At 36.8% G+C, this 24,589-nt stretch overlaps 1 protein-coding gene and 1 long non-coding RNA gene across 4 annotated transcripts in view; one reads left to right on the forward strand and one right to left on the reverse strand.

The window, feature by feature from the left end:
• Nucleotides 1–16,649, reverse strand: part of CC1H2orf88 (chromosome C1 C2orf88 homolog) — a 57,518-nt gene extending 40,869 nt beyond the window's left edge. Inside the window, exons 1-2 of one of the 3 annotated variants that reach the window (XM_049615330.1) lie at nt 16,542–16,616; nt 3,165–3,280 (exon numbers count right to left, since the gene is read on the reverse strand). The gene's annotated coding sequence lies outside the window, so the exon portion shown is untranslated. Of the gene's footprint in view, nt 1–3,164; nt 3,281–16,541 lie in introns of all 3 variants that reach the window. The other 2 variants (XM_049615329.1, XM_049615334.1) reach the window with 2 other exon arrangements.
• LOC125911467 (uncharacterized) overlaps nt 15,671–24,589 on the forward strand; it is a 41,660-nt gene continuing 32,741 nt past the window's right edge. The window contains exon 1 of the long non-coding RNA XR_007454328.1: nt 15,671–15,866. This is a non-coding gene — a long non-coding RNA (uncharacterized LOC125911467). The remainder of the gene's footprint in view (nt 15,867–24,589) is intronic.

The following is a 24,589-nucleotide window of genomic DNA, read 5'->3' on the forward strand; positions in this document are numbered from 1 at the left end:
AGCTATGGTAAGCTATGCAATTTTCATAAGAATTGTAAAAAAAAGACCAAGAACCCAATACTTTGAGCTTGGCATTTTGAGGTGGGGGATCCTCCAGGAGTAACATGAACATCTATGCCTATGACCATGACTTAAAAAAAAGCCCTTCTTCTAGTGCCATCAAGGCAAGTGGGAAAAGTTGGATAGGAATAGAGCATGATGATAATGGAACAATATCTAAAGGCAGTTCCTAAATGACCATTAGCTTAACCTACTCTGAGGCCTTTGAATATGTAGATGTTTGCAAAGCAAGTTAAGAAACAAACCAAAAAGATCAAAGTAACCTGAGATTGAAAGTCGCATCAAAACCAGATCCATGAGAAGATCAAATATTCCATGATTGTCCTCAAAAAGTTCATAATTACATCTTCAAAAATGAACAAAAAGAAACCCAAAAATGAACTGCCAGTGTAGCTGCCTGGATCTAAAGAACGGTGTCAACTCTCAACTTTAAATTGGAATATTAAAAGGAAGTGTTTAATAAAGTTTTATTTGCAATGAAATTCAAAACCCATAAACGATTTCCAGTTTGGCATTGGCAAATTCTAGTTCATAGCAGCTTAATGTTTTCAGATAAAGGCAGTGGTTTCAGAAGTTGAAGAACAGAAGTTCAGGGGGCCAACAATGGCTTTTTAGAATGGATTACTACAACTTGAACCTTTTTGCATTTTTCTTCACTGACTTCCTTGACATTTTGTCCTTCCATATATGCCAAGAGTCTGGTTTTGTGAGTCACTGAATTCAGCTTTTTTTCTGAAAGTGATCTCTCAATCTGAGATAATTGAATGTTATTGGCAAGCTCTATTACTTTACTTCATGTTGGCTAGAGGAATGTGGTTACAAAGCAGTCATCAGCCTAGGGCCTCAGGGAAAGAGAACTTGGAACACCACGCTTCACAAAACAAAGGATCCTCAAAGAAATGAGTCCCACTCCCAGCCAAATATGACAGAACTGTGCCACTCTAGCAGCACCACTTCCCAAAGCGGAATAGGGCACATCCCGAATTTGATGAAAAGCATCTAAAATCTCCAGATATTGATCAAAGAGTGAATATTTTATACTCACAAAAATGCCACTGATAGTGATTTGTATAGAAGTGAGAATACAACAATTCAGCACAACAGACTCATCTAGAACTTGCATGACCCGCTAGGAGTTCTTGCCCTTCGGCTCCATTACTGTCAAAGGCCCTTGTACACAAGACCCCAAGACAGGTCAGACCACATGGGACTCTTAGGCAGCTACAGCACCAGTAGAATTTGTACCAAACTGGGTGGAGGCCTATCATGTGCAGGGAGGAAGCCAAGTGCTTCATCGCAACTCGGACCAGCTCCCTTCTCTAGTTCCCTTACACCTTTGTTTCTCAGCTCTGGTGAAATCCCACCGTTATGCTTTACCTCAGCCCCTTTCACAGCAGCCCTGAGAATCTTAATCCCATTTTCCTCAAGCTCTTATATCCTCATCTTGTCCTAGAAACCTCTCCTCCAGGCCCAATGGGAATCCTGGCCCTCCCCTGAGGATAAGCTTTCTCCTGCAAAATGAATAAAATTCTCCGGCCCACTCCTGTCTCCCAATGTGAGCATTTCCCTGCTTCTTAAGGCCTTTGCCCTGTGTTCATACTCTCTGCTACACTTCATCTCTTTTTTATGTAAGCCTCTTATGTCACTTTCCCTTGTTCAGCGGGAACTTCAGGGCCTGCGTTCACCCTTTCTTTCCACCTGGTGACTGCTTAATGCTGGAGGTGATCTTGTCCATGTTGAATAGAATCAAAAAGATAAACTTCTTAGTGATAATATGAGACTGTGGATCACCTCAAGAATTTATAATTTTATCAATAATGTTAAAAGTAATGTGATTATAGTTTGTGTATAATAGAACTCATCTAAAATATATAAGTATTTATATAGAATTATAAAAATAATTTCTTACTGGTTTCTGTCCAATAAGTGAAACAGTGTTTAAGTTGCTTCAAATTAATTAGTGTAAAAAATAGCATGGCACCCAATTTTTAAAATGAAACTGCTTATTTGAAGGGTCTGCTTACATTCTAAAACGTAGAGTAAATTTAACTTCTGCTAAAAAACTGTTCTTTCATGACCTGATATTTAGAGTCTTACACATTAAGTCTTGTATACTATCACTATACTTTCTCTTGTTAGCATTAACTTTTTAAGTTCTAGAGATGTGTGGAAATAATCTTCAGGTGGCTTTATAGATGCATTATTATTATATCCCCATTAACTTAGATTTCCCCCCCCCCCAATGAATATAGCTTTCTCTTCCCTCAATCAGGCATTCTAATTAAAAAATATATACAATTAAACTGAGGGTTGATGGGGGGTGGGAGGGAGGGGAGGGTGGGTGATGGGTATTGAGGAGGGCACCTTTTGGGATGAGCACTGGGTGTTGTATGGAAACCAATTTGACAATAAATTTCATATATTGAGAAAATAAATAAATAAATAAATAAATAAGATAAATAAAAAATATATACAATTAAAAAATAAAAAAAACAAGGTGAACGTAAAACTCATGTAGAATCCACTCTTCCCCTCAGAAAGTCATTCTTTCATAAATAGCTCTTGGGATTACAGCTTACATAATTTTTTTACTATGAATAGTAAATATGCTTCTTCCATAAGAAATGAGGTTAACAACCTCATGTGTAGCGGTTCTTACTTTTTCTAGTATACAAATATATTCTAGATACATAGCATGCTGTGTGGTATGTGTGTGTGCATGTGTATGTATATGTGAACAAAATTTAGGTGGTCATTTGTTTTTATAATAATAATATCTCATTATATATGCTTCTCTATGTTAATATTTTTGTACTACACAGTGTTATGAAAATTTCTCCAAGTAACTGTTTAATGTTGGAGGTGATCTTGGCATAAGGAAAAAATATAGTAATTTTGAATACAGATGTGTGAGGCCTTGGGTAACTTAAAAAATTGTGATTTAGTTTTCTTACCTATAAAATTACCACCACCTACTAAGTTGTTGTAAGGACCAAATGAGTTCCTAGCTCAGGGCACATGCTTCTTAAGAACCTTATTTACCTCTTTTAATGGCTGCATAATACTACATGATGTGGGGGTGCCATCATTACTTAGTCACTCACCAACTGAGGGGCATTTACTTTGTTTTCAGTCTTTGACTATTACAAACAGTGCTACAACACACATAATTGTATGTAGATCTCATCTAGCAGTGATTTTATTTCCATGGGACAGGATCCTAAGAGTGGGAGAGATAAATATATTATTAATTTCAATGGCTAAGTCATATTTCTTTTTAAAAAGGCTGAAACAGTTACCATTTCCGCATACAAGAAAGTTCCCTTTCCCTGAATGTCTTCAGCAAGAGGTACTTCCCCTTTTCACTTTTGCTCATCTAATGGCTATGCAGTAATATATTGATGTTATTTTATTTGCATTTCCCTAACTCCTAGCAAAGTTGGGCATGAGTTCATGTTTAGTGACCTCTTGGATTTGCTTTCTCCCAATCTCATTTGCCAGTTTTTTCTTTTTGGCTATTTGTGTTTTTATACATTTGTAAGCACTTTTTATATAGCTTAAACCTCTATCATGTATTTCAGGTCATTTCCCTAAGTTATGATTTCCTTTTTAATTTTATTATTATTATTATTATTATTGAAATTTATTTGGTTTTTCTTTCTTTTTTAAATTAATTAATTAATTATTTTTAAAGAGAGAGAGAGCACAAGAAGGGGAGAGGGCAGAGGGAGAGAGAGAATATTAAGAAGGCTTCAAGCTCAGCATGGAGCCCAACATGAGGCTCTTGGGGCTCTATCCCACAATGCTGGGATCACGAACTGAGCCCAAATCAAGAGTCCAATGCTCAACCAACTGATACACCCAAGCACCCTGATTTATTTATTTATTTTAGAGAGAGAGAGAGCACAAGTGGGGGAAAGGGACCAAGGGATAAAAAGAGAATCTTGGGGCGCCTGGGTGGCGCAGTCGGTTAAGCGTCCGACTTCAGCCAGGTCACGATCTCACGGTCCCTGAGTTCGAGCCCCGAGTCAGGCTCTGGGCTGATGGCTCGGAGCCTGGAGCCTGTTTCAGATTCTGTGTCTCCCTCTCTCTCTGACCCTCCCCCGTTCATGCTCTGTCTCTCTCTGTCCCAAAAATAAATAAAAAATGTTGAAAAAAAAAATTAAAAAAAAAAAAAAGAGAATCTTAAGTAGGCTCCCCACTCAGCACAGAGCCCAACTCAGGGCTTGAGCCCATGATCCTGGGATTATGACCTGAGCCGAAATCAAGAGTCAGATGCTCAACCAACTGAGCCACCCAGGAACCCCCATTGCTTCTTTTTTTAAAGTTAAGTTTATGTTGAAGCACAACGTTCACTTCCTTTTGGTTGATGTTTAATCCTTTTTAAATGGATTAAATTTTTAAATTATGTGTGTATTTTCTTTCATAGCTTCTAAGTCCTATCTCAGTTAATCAACAACTTGAGGAATATTTCTTGCATATGAAACCTATTATTTTTTCCTTCTTTTCTTTAATCAACCTGGAACTTCTTGAAATACTCTTTTCCAGATGAATACACTGTTAGGTCAGCACCATTTTAAAAATAACCCATCTTATCCCTTTTAACTGAAATACCATTTTTGTTACATATCAAATACCCACATGTACTGGAATCTATTTCTGAGCTCTCTCTATTCTGTCCTCTGACTTGTCTCTTACTAAGCCCAAACCGAAGCCAATATAAGGAGGTTGTGATATGTTTTAATCTTGTAAGGCTAATCATTCCTCACGAGTCTTATATTCATGTATTATCTCACATAAACTTTAAGATCACTTTAGCCAATTCCTCCCAAATATTAGTCAAATTTAAATTACAATTATATTACATTTCATTAATTTGGGGAGAATTCATGGTTTTTTCATATTGTATCTTTCTATCTAAAGACATATTGTTTGATGTCTTTTTTTAATTAAAAAAATTTTTTAAATGTTTATTTATTTTTAAACAGAGAGAGAGAGACAGAGCATGAGCGGGGAAGGGGCAGAGAGAGAGGGAGACACAGAATCCGAAGCAGGCTCCAGGCTCCGAGCTGTCAGCACAGAGCCCTACACGGGGTCGAACTCACAGACAGCGAGATCATGACCTGAGCCAAAGTCGGATGCTCAACTGACTGAGCCACCCAGGCACCCCTTGATGCCTTTATATAACATTTTATTTTTTTTTAGATGGCCTTTTGGGGTTTTTTTCTCTTTTATAACTTGTTGCTAGCAGAGAAAAAAGGTAATTTACTTTTGTTTACCACCTTAGGTCAATTCTGACCCCAGTATTTCAATGAACATTATAAATTTTCCTCACTGTTCAAGCTGTCCTTATTCTCATCAGACATCCTCACTTCCTACTTCATTAAGAGAATTGAGGTTATCAGCTTTCCAGACTCCTGTATGCATAATCACCTGTATTCATACCCATTCTTAACAGCTTTTCCTCCATTCTTGGAGGATGAAATTTGTTTCTTCCTATTGAAGACCAGGCTATATTAACTCCAGCCAACCCTTTCGATTTCCTTGAGGACCTTGCTTTATTAGTTATGCCACATTTTCTCCTTCGTTTTCCATCTCTGCTTCTTGTTTCTTTTCCTCAATCTCTTCTCTGTGCTCTGTTAAATTTCTCTTTTCTGTTGTGGAGAGTCTCCTTCAATGATCTTGGCCTGATTCTACAGTCATTCAGTCATTTCCAGTTATCAGAAATACATAATTTGGATTGTTTAGTTTTTCTCCCATCCTCCCTTAACTTAGGTTAAAACTATGGCTCTATCAGCTTGGAGTGAGAAGGACAGACAAGGCTCTGGCTCCCAGAAACTGCCTCAGCCTCTTTCTAGCTGTTCTGTATTTGTAGAGAGAAGAAAGAAAAATGTCTCTTTCCTGGACTGGGGCAAATTACAGTGTTGTGAGTCCCTGCTTCTGTGACTAACACTGAGTGTCCATCAATGAACTGTGAACATGTTCAAATGCTGGCTTTCTCTTATAATACTTGTATGGATTCTTAAATAAGCCTTGGAAAAAGGGTCTCAGGTGGGAGATCTGCCTGCAGGTATATATCTCTTCTCCATTCCTCATTAGCTCCCACATGGGCAGTCTATCTTGTTGCCTGGAGTGGACTGTCTCTGCTCAAATCGCCACAGTATTTTACAACTTCTCCCTGAGAGTGGAGTTTATTTCTCCACCCCTTAAATCCAGACTCAACTGTATAACTTGCTTTGGCCAGTGGAACATAAGGAAATGTGACTTTTGAGGTTTGTGTGCATGATACAAGTCCTACTGCTATTGTAAAGCAAAACTCAGCCCTAAACAAAATATACTCCTAAGGCAATGCAATTCAGTAAAGATAAAAATAAAAGGATGAGGGGTGCCCAGGTAGTTCAGTTGGTTAAGGATTTGACTCTTGATTTTGGGTCAGGTCATGATCTCATGGTTCATGAGATCAAGCACCACGTGGGGTTCTGCACTGACAGAATGGAGCCTGCTTGGGATCCTCTCTCTATCCCCCTCAAAATAAATAAATAAAAACATTTTTTAAAAAGGATGAGCAAATACGAACAAAAAGAAAGTATGGACCATGGTTTTGATATATATGAATATATAATCCAAATCAAAAAGCAATTTTAAAAGACCTCAATGCTAAAGGGAAGAATTTACAAGGAAGATATGATATGAATATCTATGTACCAAATAACTTAGCAATAACTCTCATGAAGTAAAAGCTATAGAATATACAAGGAGAAACAGAAACGCACTAAAAATAAAACACTTTAATATACTTTCCAATCCAAAATAGATCAAACGGTTAAAAAAAAAAAGATATGAAGAGATGGAAATAATCACAGAAACAAAGAGGATTAAGAAGTTACTGCATACAACTCTAGAAAGTAAATAAACCTGGATAAGATGGATAATGTTTCAGGAAAATGTAATCAACTAAAACCCCAGATTTGGAAATTCTTCAGAGCTCAATTTCCATTGAAATAGATGAATTAGGTTGTAGTAGCATAAGTATAGTTAAGAATACCAAGGTTAAACACTAATACTAAAATTGTGTGTTAGAATTGAGGAAAAGCCTAAAGAAGTGGTTGCAAACTAATTGTTTTGTATGTTGCAAATGTGTATTCCACCCCTAAAAAGTACCATTGTCTTGTCTCACAAAGGAATCTTTAGAGATAGGTAATTCTAATGCTACTTGAACTGTCCCAGATATTAGAAAAATGAAAACTTCCAGATTATTTTATAAATTATGACTTTGATACTAAAACCTGATAAATTGCAAAAAAAGATGATCAATTTTACTGTTGAATATCAATTGAAAAAGATAATAAATTATTAACAAACATTAAGAGAATAATGGATCATAATCAAATGGGTTTCCTCCCCACCACTTGCACAAGAATGGCTCAACAGTACAAAATATATTAATGTGTTATAACATATTAAAGTATACATGGAGAAAAATTCTGTTCATGTACATAGCTGTTGAAAAGGTATTTGATAAAAATCAAATCTACTCTAGATTCTTTAAAAAGAGCTCAAAATAAAAGTTGATGAAAACTTCTTTATATGCTTATACATATTTTATATCAGCCCTAAGGCTAGCATATTTCCTAATGGAGAAACACTGGAGATGTTTCTCACAAAGTCAAGAAATAGACAAAGATGTCCACAATCACCACTACTACTTCATATTGTCTAATTGATTGCCCAATAACTCCAATACCACAGATAATTAAAGGTGTAACAGTTGGAAAAATAAAAACTACATATTTGTAGATAGTATGATTGTACACCTGGAAAATCCAAGAGATAGCAAATGAAAATGATGACAAACAATTCAGCAAGGTAACAACAAGACAGGGAAACTAAAGGACTCCATAAAAATCTGCCTTTTGCTCCTTTTTCCTGCTTCTGTTTTTGCTAGGACCTGCACCCCCACCCCACCTTACACATGTCTTGTAAAGAGCATATATCCTCCTTGTAAGGGACAAGGAGTTAATGGTTCTCTAGGATAAATAACATCTAAAGAAGGACCAGATGAGAATGACTAGAGGGAGCTATCAAATGCACATTCCAGACTATCAGTGCTAGGCATCTCAACGCCAAGACCCCCTGACTCCAAGGAATGACACCTGGGCTCTTTGTTCTAACTGGTTCCTGAATGCTTGTACATGTACGCATACATGAGAACTCCATCCTCAAAAAAACCCAAACCAAAACAAACAAAAAAAAAAACAAAACAAAAACAAAAAAACAAAAAAGCCAAAAAAACCCACAAAAAAAAACAAAACAAAAACCAAACAAACCCTGATCCCAAAGATGAGACTCCCTCCTTTCCTTTCTGAGTCTCTCAGACACTCACTCTGTCTCATATCTACTCTCTCTATATCTTCAGTAAACTCTGCTTTCACCTCCAGCTGGCTCACATTTGATTTCCTTCCTGTGTGAAGCCAAGGACCCTCTTGGATGGTCCTCAGACCTAGTCTGCTGGCATCAAGCAGAATATAAATTTATTAATAAAAAGAAATTGAGTAACATACAGAATTAATATAAATACATACAAATTTGACTTAAAAATAATAGACAAGTAAACCCCATTTCAATAACAATAAAATTCAAAATAATCAAGACTTACTAAGAAATATGCAGAACTAAAGGAGAATTGTTCTAATACAAAGGATATAAAAGTTAATCTGAACAAATGTAAAGACATACTGTGTTCTTTGATAGGAAGATTCAATATCACAAGGCAGTATGTTACATTTATAAATTACCAAGGAACAATTATAATAAAAATACAGGTGATTTTCTGGAACTAGATAAACCAATTTTAAAGTTCTTATGAAAAAAAAAAACACATGAACAAAGAAAAATAGCCCAGAAAATTCTGATAAAGAACAATAAGGGTACTATCCTTACCAGATATTAAAACATGTTAAAGTAATTTAAATTACTATGCATTTGCGATGATAAATGTAGACTTCTGAGGAAGATGGTACAGTAGGAGGACCCTAAGTTTGCCTTGTCCCATGGATACAACTAGATAGCATTCACATTAGTGTAAATAAACCAGAAAACACCCTGAAGGCTGGCAGAACAAACTCTTCACAGCTAAGTATAGGGAAGAGGCTGCATTGAAGAAGGTAGGAAGGGCAGAGATGTGATCCAGAGCTAAAGAGACCTACAGGAGTGTCTGCAGGAGGGAAGGAGCCAATAGCACAGAGAGGGGAGAGAAACAGATTCTCACCCTGGTGTACCCACATGGGAAAGACGAATCCCCACAACATTTGGCTTTGAACACCAGAGGGGCCAGATTTCATGAGTTCTTATAATCAGCGAGACTTAAAACCTAGAACTTTAAAAATCAACCACTTGGCTTTGGGAGAGCCAGAAAGGTCAGAGAAAACTCAGTTCCCTCCCTTAAAGAGACAGCACAACAAACAGCCCCTCAGAGACACAGCATAGAAGCAGCAGTTTAAAAAATGCCTAGGGTATATAGGAGGGTAATTTGTTTACTAACCTCAGAGTGGTCATAAAGATATTCCCAGATTTGAGAAAAGGGTGAAAAACCTCAGTGAGACCCTTAACAAAGGGATAGAAAACATAAAAAAGAATCACTCAGAGATGAAGAACTCAATAAATCAAATAAAAAATACAATAGATAGAGAGCAGAAGAATGGATCAGCAAACTGGAGGACAGACTAATGGAAAATAATCAAGCTGAACAGGTAAGAGCAAAAAAAATGAAAATAGACTTGAAATGAAATGAAATAGACTAGAAATGATAATAGGCCATCAGGCGTAATAACATTCACACGATAGGGATTCCAGAAGAAGGAGAGAGAAGGGGGCAGAACATTTATTTGAAGAAATAATAGCTGGAAACTTCCTGAATATGGGAAAGAAGACAGAAATCCAGATCCAGGAGGCACAGAGAGGCCCCAACAAAATCAACCCAAAGAGGTCCACACCAAGACACATGGTAATTAAAATGGCAAAAAGTAGTGATTAAAAGAGAATTTTAAAAACAACAAGAAAAAGAAAACAGTTGCATACAAGAGAAACCTCATAAGGCTACCAGTGGATTTTTTCAGCAGAAATTTTGCAAGCCAGAAGGGAGTGGCATGATATATACAAAGTGCTAAAAGGAAAAAAACCCTGCAGTCAAGAATACTCTATCCAGCAAGGCCTTCATTCAGAATAGAAGGAGAGATAAAGAGTTTCCCAGACAAACAAAAGTTAAAGGAATTCATGATCACTAAACCGGCCCTACAGGATATGTTAAAGAGGACTCTTTGAGTAGAAAAGAAAGACCATAAGTAGGAGTAAAAAAAGTAGGAAGCACTAAAGAAGTAAAAAATAAGTATATCTATAAAAATCAGTCAAGGAAATCACAAAATAAGTTTGTAAAGTAGGACACTATATACCTAAAACATGGAGAGTAGAGGAGTAAAGAAGGTTCAAACTTAAAGTGACCATCAACTTAATACAGATTTCCATATGCATAAGATGTTATAAACAAACCAAATGGTAACCACAAATCAAAAACCAGTCATAGATATGCAAAAAGTAAAGAGAAAGTATATCACTACAGAAAGTATATCAAGTATATCACTACAGAAAGCCAACTAACTGTGAGAGGAGAGAGCAAGAGAAGAAAGGAAAAGAGAAGAACTACAAAAACAACCACAAAATATGAAACAAAATGGCAGTAAGCACACACCTGTCAATAATTACTTTGAATGTAAATAGACTAAATACTCCAGTCAAAAGATATAAGGGCACAGAAGGATAAAAGGGCAAGACCCATCCATATGCTGCCTACAAGAGACTCATTTCAGACCTAAGATACAAGCAGATTGAAAGCCAAGGGATGGTGAGGCGTTTTTCATACAAATGGATGTGAAAAGAAAGCTGGGGTAGCAATACTTATATTGGACAAAATAGACTTTAAAACAAAGACTGTAACAAGAGACAAAGAAGGACACTACATAATTATAAAGGGAACAATCCAACAAGAATATATAACAGGGTACCTGGGTGGCTCGATCCTTTAAGTGTCTGACTCTTGGCTTCAGCTCAATTCATGATCTCATGGTTCATGAAATCAAGCCCCACATTGGACTCTACACTGATGGTGTAGAGCCTACTTGGGATTCTCTCTCTCCCTCTCTCTTTGCCCCCCCCCCAAATAAATGAACTTAAAAAACAAATAAACTTAAAAAAAAGAATATAGGGGCGCCTGGGGGGTTCAGTCAGTTAAGCGTCCAGCTTCGGCTCAGATCATGATCTCACGGTCCATGGGTTCAAGCTGCATGTCAGACTCTGTGCTGACAGCTTGGAGCCTGGAGCATGTTTCAAATTCTATCTCACTCTCTCTCTGCCCCTTGCCTACTCACATTCTGTCTCTGTCTCTCTCTCTCTTTCTCTCAAAAACAAATAAACATTAAAAAAAAGAATATATAACAATTGCAAATATGTATGCACCCAACATGAAAGAACCCAAAAACATAAAGTAGTTAATAACAAGCATAAATAATCAATAGTAGTAACACAATACAAGTATGCAACTTTAACACCCCACTTACATCAATTGATAGATCAGCTAAACAGAAAATCAACAAGGAAACAGGCTTTGAATGACACATTGGACCAGAGGGATCTAACAGATATATTCAGAACATTCCATCCTAAAACAGAATTCACATTCTTTTCAAGCTCATATGTAACATTCTCCACAATAGATCACATATGAGGCCAAAAATAAGTCTCAATAAATTCAAAAAGATGAAAGTCATACCATGCATCTTTTCTGAACACAATGCTATGAATCTAGAAATCAACCATAAAAAAAATCTGGAGAGAGCACAAATACATGGAGTTTAAATAATATGCTACTAAACAATGAATGGGTCAACCAAGGAATCAAAATATACATGGAGGCAAATGAAAATGAAAACACAAAAATCCAAAATCTTTGGGATGCAGCAAAATTTGTTCTAAAAGTGAAGTTCATAGCAACACAGGCCTACCTCAAGAAGCAAGAAAGATCTCAAATGAACAACTTAACTTTACACCTAAAGGAGCTAGAAAAAGAAAAACAAACAAAACTCAACCCAGTAGAAGGAAGGAAATCATAAAGATTAGAGCAAAAACAAATGACATAAAATCTTAAAAAAAACAATGCAAGAGATCATTAACACCAGGCGCTGGTTTGTATAAGTCAATAAATTGATAAACCTTTAATCAGATGAATCAAAAAAATAGAAAGAGAGAGAAAAAAAATAAACAAAATCAGAGATGAAAGAGGAGAAATAACAATGGATGCCACAGAAATACAAAGGATTATAAGAGAATATTATTAAAAATTATATGCCAACATATTGGACAACTGAGAAGAAATGGATAAATTTCTAGAAACATATAACCTCCCAAAACTGAATCAGGAAGAAGTAGAAAATTTGAACAGACTGATTACCAGCAATTAAATTGAATCAGTAATCATAAAACTCTCAACAAACAGAAGTCCAGGACCAGAGAGCTTCACAGGTGAATACACCCAAATATTTAAAGAAGAGTTAGGGGTGCACCTGGCTATTTCAGTTGGTATACCATGATTTCAGGGTTGTCAGTTCAAGCCCCATGTTGGCTGTGGAGCCTACTAAAAACATTTAAATAAAAATAAAGAGTTAATACCTAGTTTTCTTAAACTATTCCAAAAAATAGAAGAGGAAAGAAAGCTTCCAAATTCATTATATGAGGTCAGCATTACCCTGACACCAAAACCAAATAAAGACACTACAAAAAAAGAGAATTACAGACCAATATTTCTGATGAACATAGATGCAAAAATCCTCACCAAAATATTAGCAAACCAAATCCAACAATACATTAAAGAAGTCTTTCACCACGATCAAGTGGAATTTATTCCTGGGATGCAAAGGTGGTTCAATATTCACAAATCAATCAATGTGATATAGCACATAAACAAAAGAAAGGATGAAAACCATATGATTATTTCAATAGATGGAGAAAAAAGCATTTGGCAAAGGACAACATCCATTCATGATAAAAACCCTCAACAAAGTCACTTTAGAGGGAACATACCTCAACATCATAAAGGCCATATATGAAAAACCCACAGCTTACATCATACTCAATGGTGAAAAACTGAAAACTCTCCCTGAGGCCAGATGTCCACTCTTACCACTTTTATTCAACATAGAACTGAGAATCCTAGCCACAACAATCAGACAAGAGAAAGGAATAAAAGGCATCTAAATTGGTACAGAAAAAGTAAAATTTTTATTATTTGAAGGTGACATGATACTATATGTGGAAAACCCTAAAGACCCCACCAAAAAACTACTAGAACTGATCATTGAATTCAGTAAGATTGCAGGACACAAAACTGATGTACAGAAATCCACTGCATTTCTATACACTAATAATGAAGCAGCAGCAAGAGAAATTAGGCAAACAATCCCATTTACATTTGCACCCAAATAATAAAATACCTAAGAATAAGCTTAACCAAAGAGATGTAAGACCTGTACTCTGAAAACTATAAAACATGATGAAAGAGGATAGAGATGACACAAACAAATGGCAAGACATTTCATGCTCATGGACTGGGAGAACAAATACTGTTAAAATATCCATACTACCCAAAGCAATCTACAGATTTAATGTAATCCCTATCAAAATACCAACAGAATTTTTCATAGAACTAGAACAAACAATTCTAAAATTTGTATGGAACCACAAAAGACCCCCAATAACCAAAGCAATCTTGGAAAGAAAAAAACAACCCAAAACTGGAGGAATCACAATCCCAGATTTTAAGTTATACTACAAAGCTGTGGTAATCACAACAGTATGGTACCAGCACAAAAATAGACACCTAGATCAATAGGACAGAATAGACATCCCAGAAATAAACCCATATTTATATGGTCAAATAATCTTAGATTAAGGAGGTAAGAATACACAAGAGGTAAAAGACAGTCTCTTAAATAAATGGTTCTGGGAAAACTAAACAGCTATATACAAAAGAATGAAACTGGGCCATTTTCTTACACTATATACAAAAATAAACTTAAAATGGATTAAAGACCTAAATGTGAGACCTGAAACCATAAAAATCCTAGAAGAGAGCACAGACAGTAATTTTTCTGACATTGGCAACAGCAATATTTTTTCTAGATAGGTCTCCGGATGCAAGGGAAACAAAAGAAAACATAAACTATTAGGACTACATCAAAACAAAAAGCTTCTTCACAGTGAAGGAAACAATCAATGAAACTAAAAGACAACCCATTATATGGGAGAAGGTATTTGCAAATGACATATCTGATAAAGGGTTAGTATCCAAAATATATAAAGAACTTATAGAACTTAACACACACACACACACACACACACACACACACACACACTCCAATTAAAAATGCGCAGCAGGAGACATGAACAGACAATTCTCTAAAGAAGACATAAGGTTGGCCAACACATGAAAAGATGCTCAACATCACTAATCATCAGGGGAATGCAAATCAAAACAATAAGATACCACCTCATACCTGTCAGAATGGCTAAAATAAAAACCTGAAGAAAAAAAGTGTTGGCGAGGATGTGGAGAAGAGGAAACACTCTGTGAAGGGAATGCAGACTGGTAAACTAGGGCGGCCCCTGTAGGAAACATTAAAGAGTTTCCTCAAATGTTAAAAATAGAACTACCATATGATCCAGTAATTCCACTACTGGGTATTTACCCAAAGAATACGAAAACACTAACTTGGAAAGATACATGCACCTTCCTGTTTATGGCAGCATTATTTACAAGAGCCAAAATATGAAAGCAATCCAAGTGTCCACCAATGGATAAAGAAGAAGTGGTCTATATATACAATGAAATATTACTCAGCCATAAAAAAAATGAATTCTTGCCATTTGCAACAACGTGGATGGAGCTATGGAGTATAATGCTAAGTGAAGTAAATTAGTCAGAGAAAGACAAATATCATATGATTTCACTCCTATGTGGAATTTAGGAAACAAAACAACAAACAAACAAAAAAGAGAGACAAACCAAAACAGACTCTTAACTGTTGTCTCATGAGACTACAAGCTTCATGAAGGCAGGAACTGTTTTTCTCAGTACTTTGAAAAATGCCTGGCACGTGGTAATCAGTAAAGGTTTGTGAGAAGAAAGAATGAATTAACCTCCATAAACTTGCGAAATGATATTCTTATCCTCTTTTTCCAGATATGGAAATAGAGGATCAGAAAAGTTGGGTGATCTATCCAGCATTCCAAAACATGGCCCACATCTAAATCCTGTGCTTTTGAATGTTACACTGTCTCCCAAATGCAGAGGGGCTTCTCATGAAAATAAATAAGAAAGGCCTGGAAGCGGCGTAGGTAGCTAAAGAGGAAGGCAGTCTGGTTCTTGTTAATGAGGTTATGGTAGCACTGGGCGTTGTATGGAAACCAATTTGACAATAAATTTCATATTTAAAAAATAATTTAAAAATGAGGTTATGGTTATAGAAAAAGGGCAGTCTCAGTTTGAGGGGGCTGGAGATGAAGTAAGATCTTTGGGGTTTCAACCTCACATCATAATAATGATGTGATGAGGGAAGTAGGTTTGCAAAGGGATAGGGCTCTCAGAGGATCCTGTGGAATGGAGGGAAGAGACTGGACAGCAGGAGAAAAATGAGCCAGAAAGAGAGTGAGGCTTTCCAGCAGCCATGGGGATAAAAGCATGAATGTGTGGTTGACTGAACGTAAGTGTCTACTTTGGGAAGTCTTTGCAGACTCCGGGAACAACCAGCCGGGACAGAATCGGGGGCGGGAGGGGGGATGGTGGTGAACTGCTCAGGTGTATCAGAAAGTACTCAACCAGGATGAGTCTATGGTATTTACTGTATTCCTCTAAGTTTTCTGAGCACTCTTCTCCCTGGAGAGACTTCTATTACTAGCATGGCCTGTTTGCCCCTCATCAAATTCTGGCATAACCCCCAGTTCCTCTGGACTCCTGCTTCACTGCTATGAGCTGAGCTACATCCTGCTGCAGAGGCCAGGGGCAAGAACATAAATCATGCTCAGCTCTGGAAGGAGAGGAGTGTCTGCACAAGAAGGCCAGGGATGGATTTTCCAGGGGGAGAGTTAAAAGTTAAAAGTTTCTGATGTATATATAATACCACATCTTATGCTCTCAGAAGTGGGTGTAAATTTATCTGGGTATGGTCTTAGACCACTTAAGAAACTGGCAGGCTTAAAAGGAATGGGCAAATAGCTTTTAAAATATAGAAGCTCCTGACATCAGACATATTCCATTATGGTTAAAAATCTGTGTAGTTATATTTAGAGAGGGACAAAAAGGAGTAATATTAGGTTTATTGTGTCCATCACTAAAAAGCAAAATGCTTAGTATTAAGAGTTTCCAATAAAAACTATACCTTAAAACTGGAATCCAAATAATCCCAAACAGATATCCTGTGAAGTGTATAGACAGGTTGGTGGCTCCTGAAAGGCAACCACAGCTGGCTCCCAAGCCCCCTTTGCCTGGAGACAGTTGCTAGGCAGTATTAGATTTGCTCACAAATGCACTTTTCACCCAGTGATGGGTATTATGATAAGATACATGCCACTTCCCAATCAATTTTTCTGCTCCTGTTTCATTAAAGGCAAGAGACTCTGGTCACCATTATTGATGACGGCACTGAATTGTGCCTGTCTATTTCCTGAACAAAAAGATTAAGATCTTTGCCTTCTAGGTCTGGGAGTATTTAGAAAAGTCTGAGAGCTACATATTTCCTTTGTTCTTAATTCCTTTGAGGCTAGTGGAAATGCTGTCCAGGGACCAGAATAATGGAATAGTGGATGTGAGACTCATCGTCCTTCAGGTTCTCTGATTGATTCACAAAAAACCAATATTGCAATTCATTTAATTTAAACTTACTTTAAAAATATTTAGTAGACAGATTCTAAGAATTTGAAACATATAAAGAAAACAAAGATATCATTCTAGAATTCTAAGGTGTCACTTTTGTATTGATGGCAGTCATGTGCTCAGTAATGCAAAAATAAAAGGCAAAAGTATGATGGCCCTTTTTCCAAATGGAGCTCTTTCTGCTACATCTGCCAAATAATTTATTGGATGTATTTCCATCTTTTGTACTCAACACTTCAAAAAACAAAGATAGCTTTTCTTCAAAGCACCTATGCTTCTAATATTCTCATTTTTGCTAAAAACACCTTCACATTCCTCATCCCGCAGACTTAAAATCCTGGAGCTATAATTGCCTCCTCCCCTATATTTTCTCCATGTCTAATAACCAAATCCTGCTTCGTATTTCTTTTGTTCTCTCTTCCACTAAGCCATCCTGTCTATTGTTTTCCTGCATCATTTTATTCTGTTTGCCTCTATCTATCTATCTATCCATCTATCTATCTCCCATTTTTTAGTCTGGAATTAAGAAGATCTAATCTTAGCCTCTCAAATGCCTAACCAGCCTCCCACTCTTGTCACCCCACACCTTCTTCAACATTCCTGGCACCCAGTAGGTATGATTCCCTGCTTTCCTCTGTTCCTCTCCAAGTATTTATTCCTGCCTCTAAACCTGTTTCACCTGGAATGCCCTTAAATGCTTTTTGTCTCTAATCATCCCCAAATTTCGTCATCCCCTAAAGCTATTCTAGATTCCCATTTTCTCCATGAACCTTTCCTCAAGTCTCCAAACACACTAACGGAAAACTCTCACTAATATCTTTCAAAATTAGTCAGTTGGCATCTCCATATGTTCTAGAATGGTAGTTAATCCAGAATGTTGTCATAATGAGAACTGATACATGTACCTATTCTGTACTAAGTTAGCACTAATCTAAATACTTCCATTTGTTAAATTCGATTTTTCACAACTTCATGAAGTACATACGATTATAATCCCTATTTTTCTTTTTTTAAAGTTTTTTTTTTAATTTCAAGTTTTTATTTAAATACTAGTTAGTTAACATATCTGATAAAATCGGTTTCAGGAGTAGAATTTAGTGATGCATAACTTACATATAACACCTAGTGCTCATCACAACAAGTGCCATCCTTAATACCCATCACATAATACCTATTTTTCAAATGAGGAAATTGGGACACAGGGCAGCTATATAACTTACCCAAGTTCACACAGTAAGTGGCAGAGTTGGGAATCAAACTCAGCCACGCTGGTTCCAGAGTCTATGCTCTAAACCACTAATCCTCATTAATAGGTTCCTTGTAGTCTTAAAATTCCTACACATTTGACCAAAGAGAAAACAAGAAGGGGAAAGATTCAGTAACCCACCCTAAGTTACATAAAGCAGCATTTCTCAAAATGTAATATGCTATGAATTACCCAGGGGTCTTTTAAAAATGCAGACTCTAATTTAGTAGGTATAGGATGGAGACTACATGTCTACATTTTTAACAAGTCCTCACATGGTACTAATTTTACTGGTCCACATACCACACTTTGAACAGCAAGTGCAAACAAATGCTAGCTGAGACTTATTCCATCCAGTGTTACCTAAACATCAAAACAGGTAAGGTGGGAGAAAATGTGACTGAGACAATTTGCTAGGAAAAAAAATGACCCCATTTTGAATCATCTTCTTGCAGATCATGAGGGATGAATAAACTTTATAGTGCTTTTTTCCACGTGAATTTTTATTTTGTAGTAGTATAAGAGCTACATTTAGATAGTTTTAAGATTTACCACCCCTCTCAAACCTGTGCAAGTATTGAGCTTGTGCAAGATTTATCATCCATAAATTCACCATTCATGTCTCTATATCCCATCAATTTATTGCTCTGGGTAGTGGTTTAGGGATATGGGGTTGAAGGAGGAAAGAGTATTTGGGGGGAAATAGGCTTTCTGAGACCTCAGAAAGCTGGAGTTCAGGACACTACTCGTGGATCTGGGCATTCATTCTGCTTTTTCTTCTCAATGAGCTTGCTGCTGAGTTAGGCTGGAGAACCAGAGAGTCCTAGATGTCTTAGTTGTTTTTTCCAATGAGGGCATATGTTGTCCAAGTTCTTCTTAAATAGTAATGTATGTCCCTGGTACAAAAAGTACAGGATAGGGGCACCTGGGTGGCTCAGTAGGTTAAGCGGCTGACTTCAGCTCAGATCATGATCTCACGGTCTGTGAGTTTGAGCCCCGCATCAGGCTCTGTGCTGGTAGCTCAAAGCCTGGAGCCTGCTTCTGATTCTGTGTCTTCTTCTCTCTCTGCCCCTCCCCTGCTTGCTCTCTGTCTCTCTGTCTCTCCCTGTCTCTCTCTCAAAAATAAGAAACACTAAAAAAAAATTTTTTTTAAAGCATAGGATAAAATAAAACTTCCCGGATCTGAAAAGGCTTACCTTTTGCAGCTAGTATTAAAAGTTGTATATCCCTCTTTTAAGGGCTCTGGTGGCCAAGGGAAGCTGCTGAGATATGTGGCCAGCTGACTTCCACTAAGCCTCTATGCCCTGGGCCAAATACACAAATCCATCAGAAACTTCAGGACAGTGAGTAGGTATATTCTCTTTCTAGCCATCTATCATCTATTTAAGCCTACAAAGTTAAAAAAACAAAACAAAAAAGCATGACAGTTCTTCTGATGTCATTTCTTTCTTTGTTTAAAAAAATGTTTATTTTGACAGAGAGAAAGAAAGGGTGAGCAGGGGAGGGGCAGAGAGAGAGAATCCCAAGTGCTGACAGAACAAAGCCCAAAGCAGGGCCTGATCTCACAAATCATGAGATCATGACCTGAGCCAAAATCAAGAGTTAGACACTTAACTGACTGCCCCCTTTTTCCTACCACTCTGGCCCTCTCCACATCTGTGATTTTGTGGGCCAAATTCTGTTTGCTTCATCTTCCCTTACCTAAAGTCGTAGTTCTGTAACCTACTCTATTTTGCCCTTAAACAAGTATGTATCCAGGAGCTTTTATTATGGACTTTAAATAACATTAATCACCAACTAAAGATATCTTTTTGTTGTTAGAGAAGGATGTAAAAGAAAACAGTATTCCTTGCATTTCTCTTAGATGTATTTAGAATGCCAGATAAAATAGCTCTTTGAGACCTGAAAAATAAACTTTGTGGGTTTCTCTCATATATGAGAATCAGAAATTATTCAAAAATTAAGTTTTAAAAGGACACTGCAAATATGCTTTCGATTTACTATAGTATTTTTACACATATTTATACAACATGATTTTCTGTTAATAAAATTTTAATTATATAATGATACTTTCCAGTATGCAATGTACTCTCATTTTCAATATATTACTTCTGGAGTAATTAATAAATCTGAATTATTAAAGACATTATTGTTTTTAAAAAGATTTTGAGGGCCTTCAAAAATATCTCCTCATATATTTTTCATAGCTTCATTATATAAGTAATTTTGTTGAAAATCTATAGCTCTGAGAACTGTCATGCTGTTTCATTAATTTGTCTCCTCTTTCTAAAATATAATTAAGTGTATGGGGGAGGAAGGACTTATTTTGGTTCCCTCAATATTATGCTCTTTAGTTTATAGAAAAGCATTTTGCCCCACAAACTTTTATTTTAGTAGAAATTGTCTTTTGCCATGTCAGCCACCATGATCTTTGTGTCACAGATTTCCCAGGATACATCCCAAATGAGTGCTAGGAAAAGAGAAAGCTCTCTCAGATAATTTACTATTACAGCATTGATTTCTGTATCGATTACAGAGTGGTTGGTTTCATAGCTTTCTTGGTTCACTGCATTTAAAATCAAGTCCAAATTTGTACTTTGTAGAAAGTTGTTTTAAAGAGCACACAAAAATCCAAAACTGTTTCATTAGGGTGACACTGGAGACAAAAAATCCTCTAAATTTTATAGAGGCCATCATTTCACTGACAGAGATGGGCTTCCTACAGTCAACTTACTGCAGTGAATCTTGCTTGCAATCATGAGTTATCTGTATTTGGCAATGCTACGGACTCCCATACTCCAACATTTAGGAAGGAGCACATAAACTTGAAAGAATGAAGACATTTTCTGAAGATGCACTTAAATTAAATGCAGAAGACCTGAGGTGGAGAAAGAATTTGAAAGGCAATGGTAGTATATATTGACACCCTTCATGAAAGCACAAGACTGATTTTATTACGTACAGAATAACCAGATTTCATACCCAAATAACAAGCAGCTTTGCCAGAAAAAAAGATTTGGGAGGAGCAAACAAAGAAAAAAAAATTCACAGGTAAAGTTTTGCATTTGGCAATGCTACAGACTCCCATACTCCAACATTTAGGAGCACAAAATAAAACTACATAAAAAGAAAGGTAATATAAGTGAACTAAAAATTAGAATACTAAGGAGCAAGAATGATTTGACAATGAAAATCAAAAAACAATTAAATTAATTTTTAAGTATATGCTTAAAAAAGATTGATGAAAAATGAGGGAAATTAAGATACAAGCAGACTTTAAAAGTGAGATCAAGATACACAATAATTAAAAGGCTCAAATTCTTACACAGAGACAGTTCTCGGATATTCCACATTTTGTATGAAGAGAAGCGATCCTTTTAACAGGAACAAAGCCTCAGTGGTGCTTTGTCAATCAATTTTCCATGTTAATACAATAGAATATGAAATAGTAATCAATACAATGAGTAAGAAGCATTTCTAAGAAATAAAAGCTATGTCAGACTGTAATAAAAAAACAACATTATTGTTGAGTCAAAGAATAATGAGAATGATACTTAGAATCATGTTACACGAAATATTTACTTGGCTTCAAGAATAGTAGGATTCGAATCGCTTCAATCACAGAAACAAAAAGCAAGTCAAAGTCTACCTTAAGATGGAACGGATTAAACCAGTAAACAGAAGAAATGAGTCCAACTAGTGTGAGAAGATAAGCCAGGGCAGGCCCAGCAAGGTTTTACCTCATCTTTAAAGAGACCAACAGGGAACTGAGCAGAAGTTTCAGACAAGATAGAAAATGCTACCTACACAGGCGTCCGATTCCAGTCATCCTCTCTCCATGTCTAGCCCCTGGACAACACTCCTCGAAGACCAATCTTCCCATGAAGGACAAGAGCATACTTCTCTTTTGTAGTTATTTTCACTTTGAATTCAAATAATGGCCTATAATGAGTGCAGCCACTTTTTTCCTAATAACAAACTCACCACTAGGTTGCAGTCTTAGCTCAAACGCTTCTTTAAGAATATCTGTTTGCACGCAGTAAACCATTTTAACGATTGAGCACATACTACTTCTCCCTGGTGACAAGAACTGATACAAGCCACACTCACTTTATCAGTTCAGCAGCCCACCTAGATTCTGTAACAGATACAGTGCTCTTCAAGAGCATCAAAACTCACACATTGCTCCCCTACCACCTACCCCCTCTCAAAAAAATCCTCACAAGCTGCCCATCAAAAACGAAACAAAACAAAACCAAAAACCAAAAACCAAAAACGCTCACTCATCAGCAGGCAGCCTCTTAAGAGCTTTCCTCCACTACAAGGCACATGATCATGTAACCAACAAAAATCATTTCTGGAGTATTTTAAGCTGCTATTTTCAATATAGGATCAACAGTTAAATAACAGGTACATCATCACTTCTCTTCATTTCCAGGATTTTCTTGGGTCCTAAGATCCCATATAAGACCTCCACTGGCCTTGTGCTAATCCCTTTGAAAAGTCCCCCTTTCTGTAAGCATTGTGGGCACTTCCACGAGTAATTCCCCAAACGAGCTTCAGGTAATGTGCATTCTTTTATCTCTAAAACCATAGTTAAAAAATTATTTTTAACGTTTGTTTATTTCTGAGGAAGACAGAGACAGAGCACCAGCAGGGGAGGGGCAGAGAGAGAGGGAGACACAGAATCTAGAGCAGGCTGCTGGCTCTGAGCTGTCAGCACAGAGCCCAAAGTGGGGCTCCAGCTCACGAACTGAGAGATCATGGCCTGAGCCAAAGTCAGTCAACTGACTGAGCCACCCAAGCGCCTCAAAACCATATTTTTAAAGGAAATTTACACTCTTTATTTTTTATTTTATTTATTTTGATAGAGAACATACAAATGGGGGAGGGGCAGAGAGAGAGGGAGAGTGAAAATCCCAAGCAGGCTCCACATTGTCAGCACAGAGCCCTATGCAGGCCTTGCACTCATGAACCACGAGATCATGACTGTAGCCTAAATCAAGAGTCACATGCTTAACCGACTGAGCCACCCAGGTGCCCGGACACTTTTTATTTTTAAAGGGAAAACCCAGGGATGGACAAAAAATAATAATAATAATACTAAGGAAATGAAACAATAATGTCTTATTTGTAATGTATTTGAATCCTTTTGATTCCTTATCTAATGGAAGTGCTCCTAAATGTTGTATTCTCCTTCCATGGGTGACTCATAAGTTTTGTGGATGTTTTTGGGTGGGGAGGCAGGGAATAGCCGTCACAAATTCTTTTGGAGAAAATGCTTAGTTATTTAGTTTGGAATAAATTTTTAAAAATATTTCCAATGATACTAAATCAACCAATTATAATTTAAAAATAAGTCATACATACCTATAATTCTCCCAAATTCCTACAAGATAAAGCAACTGGGAATAATCCCATAAAATAGACAACATTCATTTAGAGCCTAATGCAGGCCAGACCACACAGTCAGTGCTTGCCACACAGTTTCATTTAATCTGCTCCCAAACCCTGTAAGGTAAATTCTTTTACTATCCAGGTAGTCTTCCCTTTGCATGGTAGATAATACAGGACTATAAAAATGTGCAGGCTGAAAGTGTGCAGAGAGTCTAATAATCAATGGGAAAAATTACAATGGTCCATGATTTTAAAAACGTTTTGTCAAAGCTTTTAAAATTCTCTTATTGTTAGATTCTAAATATGTGAGGAAATCTAAAAATTTATAAAATTAGTAAATTAGTATACTGTAATTTAAAACATTAAAAACATATGGAACTGAAGTATTTTATTTCTTATTGAGATTTAGTTATAAACACTAAGTTATAAACACTTATGAAGAGTACTCTGAACAGCTCCAGCTTCCTTCTGCCTGTCATGTATCTTACAATATGGATCCAGCGTCTTTCTTACTCTTTGGCAAATGGACATAGTCTGTTCTCAGTTTGGATCAGCTTATCCTTTATCAATGTCATGACATATCATTGAGACTTCCTTTTGTGGGAAGTTTCTTTTTTAATTTTTTTTAACATTTATTTTTGAGAGAGAGGGAGAGAAGGAAAGAGAGAGAGAGAGCGCACATGAGCACAAGTGGGGGAGGAGCAGAGAGAGAGGGAGACACAGAATCCGAAGCAGACTCCAGGCTCCGAGCTGTCAACACAGAGCCTGAGGTGGGACTCAAACTCACGGACCACGAGATCATGACCTGAGCCCAAGTTGGACGCTTAACAGACTGAACCACCCAGGGCCCCTAGCGGGAAGTTTCTTGCCAGCGTCTCCCTCTGGGATGTCTTCCTCTTTTTCTTCATAAT

Source organism: Panthera uncia, assembly GCF_023721935.1.
Source record: "Panthera uncia isolate 11264 chromosome C1 unlocalized genomic scaffold, Puncia_PCG_1.0 HiC_scaffold_3, whole genome shotgun sequence".
NCBI classification, from domain to species: domain Eukaryota; kingdom Metazoa; phylum Chordata; class Mammalia; order Carnivora; family Felidae; genus Panthera; species Panthera uncia.